At 45.6% G+C, this 10,027-nt stretch overlaps 1 non-coding gene across 1 annotated transcript; it reads left to right on the plus strand.

Moving 5' to 3' along the window:
- The first annotated feature begins 209 nt into the window (after window positions 1-209).
- trnah-gug (transfer RNA histidin (anticodon GUG)) lies at window positions 210-281 on the plus strand. The gene has a single exon. It is a non-coding gene; the product is annotated as a tRNA-His (tRNA).
- Window positions 282-10,027: the final 9,746 nt, after the last annotated feature.

Below are 10,027 nucleotides of genomic sequence, written 5' to 3' on the forward strand. Positions count from 1 at the left end.
GTCTTTGGCTCCGATATTGACAGTGCGCACTATGGAACTATCTAACGTAGACTCTGTTTCTCCAGCTGTAGCTACGGGTGATCTGCTGATTATTTCAATTACTTTATGCGCGTGTCTCCGTGGAAACGCCGCAAAGGTAGTGGCAGTCATTGACTGAGTCGCACCGGTATCAGAGGACTTAACAGCAGAAACCGCACAGCTGGTGTGTGGCCGTGATCGTATAGTGGTTAGTACTCTGCGTTGTGGCCGCAGCAACCTCGGTTCGAATCCGAGTCACGGCAGGCGAGTGCATGCACATTTACCTTTCAGCAGCGCCTACAAATTAAACGATCTTCTTTTCCTGATTTTTGTACCGCTGCTCCCCTAGGAACCTGAATCATCTCTTTCACCAGGAGTTTTCCCCTCGACACATTGTTACTCGAACTAATACACACGGAAACAGTCGGTGCATTTGGAACTGAACGTTCGCAATAGATCAGCAAGCTGTGAATGTAAACGGGCTATGATGATCCCCGAGATCGCGGACTGCAGGCCCGCATTGCCTCACCGCAGCAGAGAATCTCGTCTTTCTGACCCAGGTACTGCCGGAGGAGAGGGGTCGTTCACCGCAGCCCTTGTGCCTATGAGTCCCTTGTCGCTGATTAAATTTATTGTAAGGGAGAGTGCGATGCTGTGCTTATTCAGGCCTCGCTTATTCGTGATCACACTTGATTAATGTTACATGGGTAATGAGTTAACATTGACTTCCAAGGGACTGAGATGAGGGATTGCCTCTATTGTTTTTGGTTGTGAGGGACACTATTCGGGAGTCACTGGGGTTCAGCCCATTTGAGCTCGTTTTCGGCCATAGGACCAAGGGATCTCTGACCTTACTCAGAGAGCAGTGGTCTAACACGACGTTGTGTGTCAGTGTGATAGATTATTTTCTGAAATTCCGCGAGAGGCTTAATAAAGTATGCGACCTTGCAAGGAAAAAATTACAAGACTCCCAAGTCAAAATGAAGCATTTGTATGATAAAAGAGCATGATAACAGGTGTTTGAAGTTGGTGATAAGGTCCTGGTTTTCTTTCCCTTAGTGACCAGCCCTCTTCAAGCCAGATTCCAGGGTCAATACGAGGTGATTAAGAAGATTGACTCTTTGAACTATGTTATCAAAACTCCTGACAGGCGAAAGGCTGATCAGTTAGTACACCATAAATATGCTGAAACCCTATTATGACTCTGAGATAGTACCAATTATTGTTGTCATGAAACCAAATAAGGTTGTGGAATCTGATAATGAGGGGCAAGAGCATTTTAATAAGTTAAATTTAGTGTCCACCAGACTGGAGAATTCCGTTATTTTGACCGATCTTTCTGATAAGGTCTGTCAATTGGAGCCTACACAGAGAACGCAGCTGACAAACTTAATTAACCAGCATAAGGATTTATGTCCAGATGTCCCGAGGCGGTGCACGATCACAGTACACGATGTTTTTGTAAATGAAGCCCAGCCCATTAAGCAACATCTTTATAGAATGAATTTAGAGAAAAGCAAATTGGTGGAAAAAGAAATTGAACACATGCTAGCTGCCGGTATCATTAGGCGATCTACCTCAGACTGGGCGTCACCGTGCGTGATTGGTCCAAAACCGGACGGTAATGTGAGATTCTGTACCGATTACAGGAAAATAAATGCCATCACAAAGACCGATGCTTATCCTATCCCGAGAGTAGATGATTGCATTGATTCAGTCGGAAAGGCTAGGTAAATCACGAAAATTTACTTGCTGAAAGGATATTGATGTGTTCCTTTGACTAAAAGTGCTAGAGAAATCTCAGCATTTGTCACACCTTCAGAGTTGTATGAATATAATGTTCTCCCTTTCGGAATGAAAAATGCTGCAGTGACATTTCAAAGGATGATTGACTCGGTAATTAGAGGTTTAAAAACACAGGGGATTATATCGATGATTTAGTGGTCTGGAGTGACACGTGGGAAGCACATTGTGCTGTGGAAAAAAACTGTTCAAATGGCTGTCTGAGGCCAATCTAATAGTGAACCACGCTAAAAGTGAATTCGGTCACGTTACTGTCACGTATCTGGGGTATGCAGTAGGTGAGGGGCAGCTGGCTCGGTACGAGCCAAGTACAGGCTATAGCTGAGGTTCCCGTTCCGACTGACAAGAAAGCTTGAGAAGGTTTCTAGGAATGGTAGGGTATTACCGGAAGTTCTGTAAAAACTTTGCAGATATTGCTCTCCCCCTTACCAAGCTCTTGGGGAAGAGTGTGAGATTTGCATGGACTGACCTTTGTCAAGAAGCATTTGCTAGGCTGAAAACTATATTGTATTACCATCCTGTGCTCAGAGCACCTGATTTTTCAAAACCCTTCTCTCTAGCAACGGACGCTAGTGACGAGGTTGTCAGGGTACTGTTGATACAAAAAGATGGGGATGTAACTGAACATTAAATCCAGTGGCTTATTTCTCCAGAAAATTCAATGTAGACCAGAAAAATTATTCTACTGTGGAGAAAGAGTTGCTATCACTTATTCTGGCTTTACAACATTTTGAAGTTTATATTTGTCCTGCACAGAAGCCATTGATAGTTTACACAGATCATAATCCGTTGGCATTTCTGACTAATATAAAAGTTAAGAACAGAAGGTTGCTGAATTGGAGTCTGATATTGCTAGAGTATGACCTGAACAATAAAACATGTAAAGGGTACTGACAAAGTGACAGCCAATTGTTTATCTAGATGTTAGATTTCAAATTTACCTGTTTTACTATGTCAACTGATGATAACCTATGTATTGTATTAAACTCTGTATTTACGTTTTTGTATTTTGTATTTACGTTTAAATTTTTTCTCCGAAAAATTTCTTAAAAGGATGGGGGTGTCATGGGCAAACAGAGCTGGAAACGGGGTCCAGAATTCGCCCTCTGAACTGTGCTGCTATTAAGGGGGTGGGGAGGCGTCCAGCGCAAAAGAGATAGAGAGACAGAAACTGCTCGAAAGATTAATGTTATGGTTTCTTCTGCCAGCTTGTTTACCTTTTCCCCAAGGACACTTTGCCTGCTTGTGAAATTCTTGCAGTAAGAGCAGGGCGCAGCCGGTTGATGGACAGCTGGATTCCAGCATGTGGAGATAAAAAAGCAGGTATGCTGGGAAACAGACAGACACACCACGAGACATGCAGTGTGGACACTGAATAAGCTTTGTGCACCCACGTGAAGGTGGGGTTTTTTGGAGGATCAATTTGGGCAAATCGATCAGTGGCTCACAGTGTGAAAAGGTGCGACCGGTGGGGAATTATTTGTGTGTCCACCCTTGTCTGGGTGATAGTTCCACCACTGAAGAACGGTCGTACGTCTCATGATCATAGTCGGTCACCACAACAGGACTTCGGAAGACAACGGGAAGATCGATGGCATCACCTCTCACCTCTCTCTCTCACTCTCTCTCTCTCTCTCTCTCTCTCTCTCTCTCTCTCTCTCTCTCTCTCTCTCTCTCTCTCTCTCTCTCTCTCTCTCTCTCTCTCTCTCTCTCTCTCTCTCTCTCTCTCTCTCTCTCTCTCTCCAAAGTTACTCAAATAACTACCTCGAACTGAACTGAACTCTTCACCATCGTAAAACTCTATTCATTCACCCCTACGTTTGAAAGAGCATGGTTTTGGTTCCTATTTCCACACTTCTGTATGTATCATTCCGAACCTGTTTCATATATTTGCATTCTATAGTACTGTATTGCGTAGCATACTAATAAACACTATTAATTACTAGTAATACCAGACTCCAAAGTGTTTTCCATTTCTGCTGCTTCTTTAACCCGGTCACGGGGTACGTGACAATAGTTAGATGGAGTTCTCTCTGGAAATGTGAGGAGTGATTTTATTTGGATGGTCCAAACGAGGGCATAATACATTGTTTATGACAGAATTCTTAACAGTGTTGAGTGTTATGAACCCCATAACTGGGTCACTTACCAGCAAAGATAGAGAGATCCGCTGAAATCTGATGGTCATATTTTTAAACGTTTTTATTTATAAAGGGGCACATAAGTAAGGTTAATACAAACATTCAGATAATATACGTCGTCAATACTCAATCTAAATCGCGGGTATAGTAATAATTAACAATAAGAAGTAGCTCTATCGTTGGTCTAGGGGTAAACTATTGTCCGATGGAAATATCAATGTCTCTGGAGTTCATGCAGGCTTTTAGCCTTTCGGGGACCGCTGGGTCTCACGTGTTGGAGAGAGAAAATAAACTTGCCAGCCTTTTGGACTCAAATCGTTGAATCGGGAATGTGGGTTCCCCGTTGTCAGTTCGAAGTCCTTTTCGGGGTTATCAGCCACTCGTTCCCCAGAGTAGGGGAACCGAACCACACGTGGCTCCCGAACGGCTTCCCGTCCTCACGGGAGCGATGAGCGATGGTGTCTCCTTCTGGTGCGTCGCTGGGGTACTGCCTCCTGCAGTCCCCTTTTTATCTTGACTTGCAGAGTTGTAGATGTCAATCAAGGTAGAGTGATACAATCCCCACCCCACATTGCCCGAGGGTGTCCATGTCCCTGATAGCTGGCACGTAGTATAGAGTCACAATTCACACAGGTGTCTCTAAGAACAATGGTCAAATCCATTGCATTGTCTCTCATTTCCTGGGTCCAAGACCCGAATTAATAGCGATCTTGCGTTTCTCAGGAAGGAGGGGGCTGGTATCATAACACCTCCCCTCTAAAAAAAACGTTTCTACCAGCGGTTAAAAACGGATTCGTACAGAGTCTTACAGGATTTTAGAATCTAACACAATACACAAGCTTTTCTTTTCACTACAGAGCTATACAGTTATACATTTAATTCAGCATCTAAACAGTTAACGATTACAGTGGCACTTCCTTTAATATTTTTCCCCTCTTGTACCTGACTAAAGGCTGGTAGCATCAGATTTCAACTTAACAGGCAGGTTCCAAGGGGCTTGTCTTTGTTATTCACATGCTTTGTCAAAATCCCGTACAGCCAGTTTTTCTATTTAAAAACGGCGCCCCCATTAACCGTCACCTTTTTTCCGGTGAGTTTCTACGGGAGGAACTCGAGTAGTTTGGCGGGGTAGACTCCCTTCCGCCTCATTCATAGGGGTTATTTTACCAGCACCGGGTCCCAGACCTAGTTCATTTCCACCCAGTTCTTTAGTTTTAAGCAAATTGCTAGTTTTCTCTTCAGGACCCGTCATGCTATTAGTTTCCAATTTAAGAGGTGCAAGCGATCCCTCTTTGTTCAAACAGCATTTCAAATTCGGCTGATTCACACCACACCCTTCGAGTACAAACCCCTGGGAACCTTTACTTCCCACAATTACCAGGGTTAACCCTGTCTTCACTGAACCAAGTCTATCTGACCCAAAAGGACGGCCGTCTCGTTCAGCTGAATCAGATACCTCAGACCTTTTCTGAGTTCCGTGACTAGGTTCGGGACCACGTGCATCCCCGTCTTGGACACTCTCAAACGGGACATTGACCTCTTCCAGGCTTTCAATACCCGTACCTTTTTTAAATTCCAAATTCCCTTGCTCCTCCCAGCTACTCTCTGGGCAACTCCCTTCCGGAGTAAACTCCACCCCGCGGGCTGAAACAACCTCATCTGCCAACCCAGCAGACCTCGCCAAGGTAATGGCATCCTTTTCATCTAGGACTGCCCTCATCTCATTATCGGGAACACCTTTATAACTCGTAACTTTTTCAAACAGGTGTGCCAAACCAGACAGATCATCCATGTCCAACTCTGGACCTTTAAACAGCTTTATCTGTTTCTCATCTTTATTTCCTACCTCTAGGTCCTTTCCCTTCGCTAAGGATAGATCTATCTCCTCTCCCTTACCCTCTTTCACTTTACTACTCCTCGTTTTACCACCCTCTAAACCCTCGTGGCACAGGGTCGGTAAAGACGTCTCGGCCAAATCAAAACTGCTCAATTTTAAACTGCTCCCGTTCTCAGCTGCCGCTCTCGACAGGATGCGAGTGACCGCGCATGCGGGGCAGCGCTTGGAAGCTAGGGCGGGGCCTCAACACGCACCGGTCGGCGGGTCATCGTCATGGTTGACCAAATCCTACCCCCCCCCCCCCGCTAAATGGTTCCCAAAAAGGACGTCCACGTCAGTTCTCGGGAATTCTAATGGCACCCCTATTTCAACTGATCCATACACCAGCTCACAATCCATAATGACCTTATGTAAGGACGCCATTTCTATCCATTTTCCTATTCCCCTCAGGGCTACCTCTCCCGTCTGAGGTCCGAATTTTAACACGTTACCGCTTATTAGTGATAGCTCCGCCCCCGTGTCTCTCCAAATCCTGACGGGAATTGGTGGGTCCCCCTCCCTCAAAGACACGGTTCTGTGTGACAGATAAATCTCAGACCCCTCTCGCACTCTGCCTACCCGGGACCTTCTTGTCGATTTTCTGATTACCACTGCACACCCGATAGGGACCGGTGCTTTCCCTTTTTCTAGCTCCTTCATCAGAGCAAAACACCTAGATGCAATATGTCCCCCCCCCCCTCCTTCCACAATTAAAACAGCTCAAGCCCGGAAATCTCTGGCCGCCTGGCCTTTCCCCCTCCTCTTTACCACTAGCTCCCGGCGGGACCTCTGCCTCAGCCGGCGGACTTTCTCGATCGTTCCCACGGTCTCTCGGGGTACTTTTATTCGAGGGAAACTTTGTCTTGTGGGTTAGAGCATATTCATCTGCGAATCTAGCAATTTCTGAGATGGACTTATTCGGCTTCTCATACAAATACATCTGGATCTCCTCCGGAACACACCCTTTAAATTGCTCAATCAAAAATAACTCCCTGAGACGCCCATGATCCTCGCCCACCGTTTCTGCGGTGCACCAACGGTCCAAGAGCACACCCTTCTCATAGGCAAACTCGGTATACGTCTGATTCCACCCTTTTCGTAAATTTCTGAACCTTTGTCTATATGCTTCAGGTACTAGCTCGTAACTCCGGAGAATGGCCTCCTTTACTTTGGCATAATTCTCCGCTTCCCTTTCCTCGACGGCCAAGGCCGCATATGCTCGTTGTACCTTCCCTTTTAACACACTTTGTAACAACGCCACCCACTGCTCTTTGGGCCACTTCTGATTCACTGCCACCTTTTCAAAAAGCAAGAAGTAACTATCAACATCCGTCTCTTCGAATGGAGGTACTAAACTTAACTCCCGACTAACATTAAACCGCTCCTGTCGGTCTAACCCTTGATTTCTTCGCTCTTGCCTTACTTTCTCCATCTCCAAGTCATGTTTCCACTGTTTCTCTGCCTCCTCATACTCTCTCTCCTTCTTGGCCCTTTCCTTCTCTTTCTCTCTCTCTGCTGCTTCCAGCTCTTTTCGCTGAAGTTCCCTTTTCACTTCTAACTCCTTTAGTTGGAACGCCTGCCCCCTTTTCTTTCTCTTTCTCAGCTGCTTCCAGCTGCTTTACTTTAAATTCATGTTCCAACCTTAATTTCTCCAACTCTAACTGATCCGTCCCACTCGCTAGTACCTTTTCAGGGATATTTTCCAAATCCTCAGCTGTAAACACCTTCTTCCCAATGTAATACTGAGTTATGACCCTTCACACTTCCCGCTTTTTCATTGATGACCTCACCTCTGTGAGGCTTAACCCCTTCGCCAGATTTACCAAGTCCATTTTGGTAGCAGCCTCTAGTGCCCCCAGCAAAGATAGAGAGGTCCGCTGAAATCTGATGGTCCTATTTTTAAACGTTTTTATTTATAAAGGGACACATAAGTAAGGTTAATACAAACATTCAGATAACATACGTCGTCAATACTCAATCTAAATCGCGGGTACAGTAATAATCAACAATAAGAAGTAGCTCTATCGTTTGTCTAGGGGTAAGACTATTGTCCGATGGAAATATCAAAGTCTCTGGAGTTCATGCAGGCTTTTAGCCTTTCGGGGACCGCTGGGTCTCACGTGTTGGAGAGAGAAAATAAACTTGCCAGCCTGTTGGACTCAAATCGTTGAATCGGGAATGTGGGTTCCCCGTTGTCAGTTCGAAGTCCTTTTCGGGGTTATCCCCAGAGTAGGGGAACCGAACTACACGTGGCTCCCGAACGGCTTCCCGTCCTCACGGGAGCAATGAGCGATGGTGTCTCCTTCTGGTGCGTCGCTGGGCTACTGCCTCCTGCAGTCCCCTTTTTATCTTGACTTGCAGAGTTGTAGATGTCAATCAAGGTAGAGTGATACAATCCCCACCCCACATTGCCCAAGGGTGTCCATGTCCCTGATAGCTGGCACGTAGTATAGTGTCGCAATTCACACAGGTGTCTCTAAGAACAATGGTCAAATCTGTTGCATTGTCTGTCATTTCCTGGGACCAAGACCCGAATTAATAGCGATCTTGCGATTCTCAGGAAGGAGGGGGCTGGTATCATAGCATGAGAAACATAAGGAACTTGGTTTTCAAGTCCATATATCATTGAAATTTGCCGCGTAAGTTGACAGAATGTTGAGTTGTTGAGTATTCCATCATTACACGGAATTGCTTTCAGAAGCTACGAGGTAAGACGCGGTTCGATTAAACTCTATCAGACTATGCTTGGATTATTATGTTTAGCTCTGTTTTAATCAGAGCTTTGGTCGAAGGATGCAGAAATTTTAGTGTAGGTGAAGAACAGATTTGCCAGGGTGCGACGTAGATGTCAGATCATGTCTAATGAAGAAAGGGTGAGTGATCTAGGGTTCTCCATTTTGATATAACGGAGTAACAAGTTTGATTGCTCGGCTGAGTATGAACCGGGGTTATTTTGGTGAAGTACGTATCTTTGGCCAGAAGAAACGTTGACCAGGTGTACCCAAGTGTGTAGGATACCAGAGTCGAGGAGGGAAGTCTACTAACCCTGGGTGCACATGCTAAATACTGAGCAAATTCGAACGGAACAAAGCGGATTAAATTGAGAAAGAAGATACAGGCGCACTGATAACTAATACAAGACACAGGTAAAAATAATCACACACTAATCAGGTGGGGAGGAGCATCGCGATGCAGAGGATTCTAGCGCTCCAGGTGACCAGACCGAGGTATGCAATGACCAGCAGATTGTTCGGCCGGCAGCTGAGGGCCCTGGTCAATCAAGTCAGGTCACTTTTATTGTCATTTCGACCATAACTGCTGGTACAGTACATAGTATAAATGAGACAACGTTTTTAGGACCATGGTGTTACATCACACAGTACAACAACTAGACTGAACTACGTAAAAAAAACAACACAGGGAAAGCTACACTAGACTACAGACCTGCACAGGACTGCGTAAAGTGCAAAAAAAACAGTGCAGGCATTACAATAAAAAATAAACAGGACAATAGGGCAAGGTGTCAGTCCATGCTCTGGGTATGAGGAGTATGATAGCTTAGGGGAAGAAACTGTTGCATAGTCTGTTCGTGAACGCCAAAATGCTTCAAAGCCTTTTCCCAGACGGCAGGAGGGAGAAGAGATTGTATGAGGGGTGCATGGGGTCCTTTATAATGTTGTTTCCTTTGCGGATGCAGCGTGTAGTGTAAATGTTCGTGATGGAGGGAAGAGAGACCCCGATGATCTTCTCAGCAGACCTCATTATCCGCTGCCGGATCTTGCAATCCGAGATGCTGCAATTTCCGAACCAGGCAGTGATGCAGCTGCTCAGGATGCTCTGAATACAACCCCTGTAGAATGTGATGAGGATGGGGGGGTGGGAGATGGACTTTCCTCAGCCTTCGCAGAAAGTAGAGACACTGCTGGGTTTTCTTTGCTATGGAGCTGGTGTTGAGAAACCAGGTCAGATTCTCTGTCAGGTGAAAACCAAGAAATTTGGTGCTCTTTACGATCTCTACCGAGGAGCCGTCGATGTTCAGCGGGGAGTGGTAACTCCGTGCCCTCCTGAAGTCAACAACCATCTCTTTTGTTTTGTTCACATTCAGAGACAGGTTGTTGGCTCTGCACCAGTTTTTTAGCCGCTACACCTCCTCTCTTTAAGCTGACTCATAGTTCTTGCTGATGAGACC

This window comes from Hemitrygon akajei, chromosome 8 (genome assembly GCF_048418815.1).
Source record: "Hemitrygon akajei chromosome 8, sHemAka1.3, whole genome shotgun sequence".
NCBI classification, from domain to species: Eukaryota; Metazoa; Chordata; class Chondrichthyes; order Myliobatiformes; family Dasyatidae; genus Hemitrygon; species Hemitrygon akajei.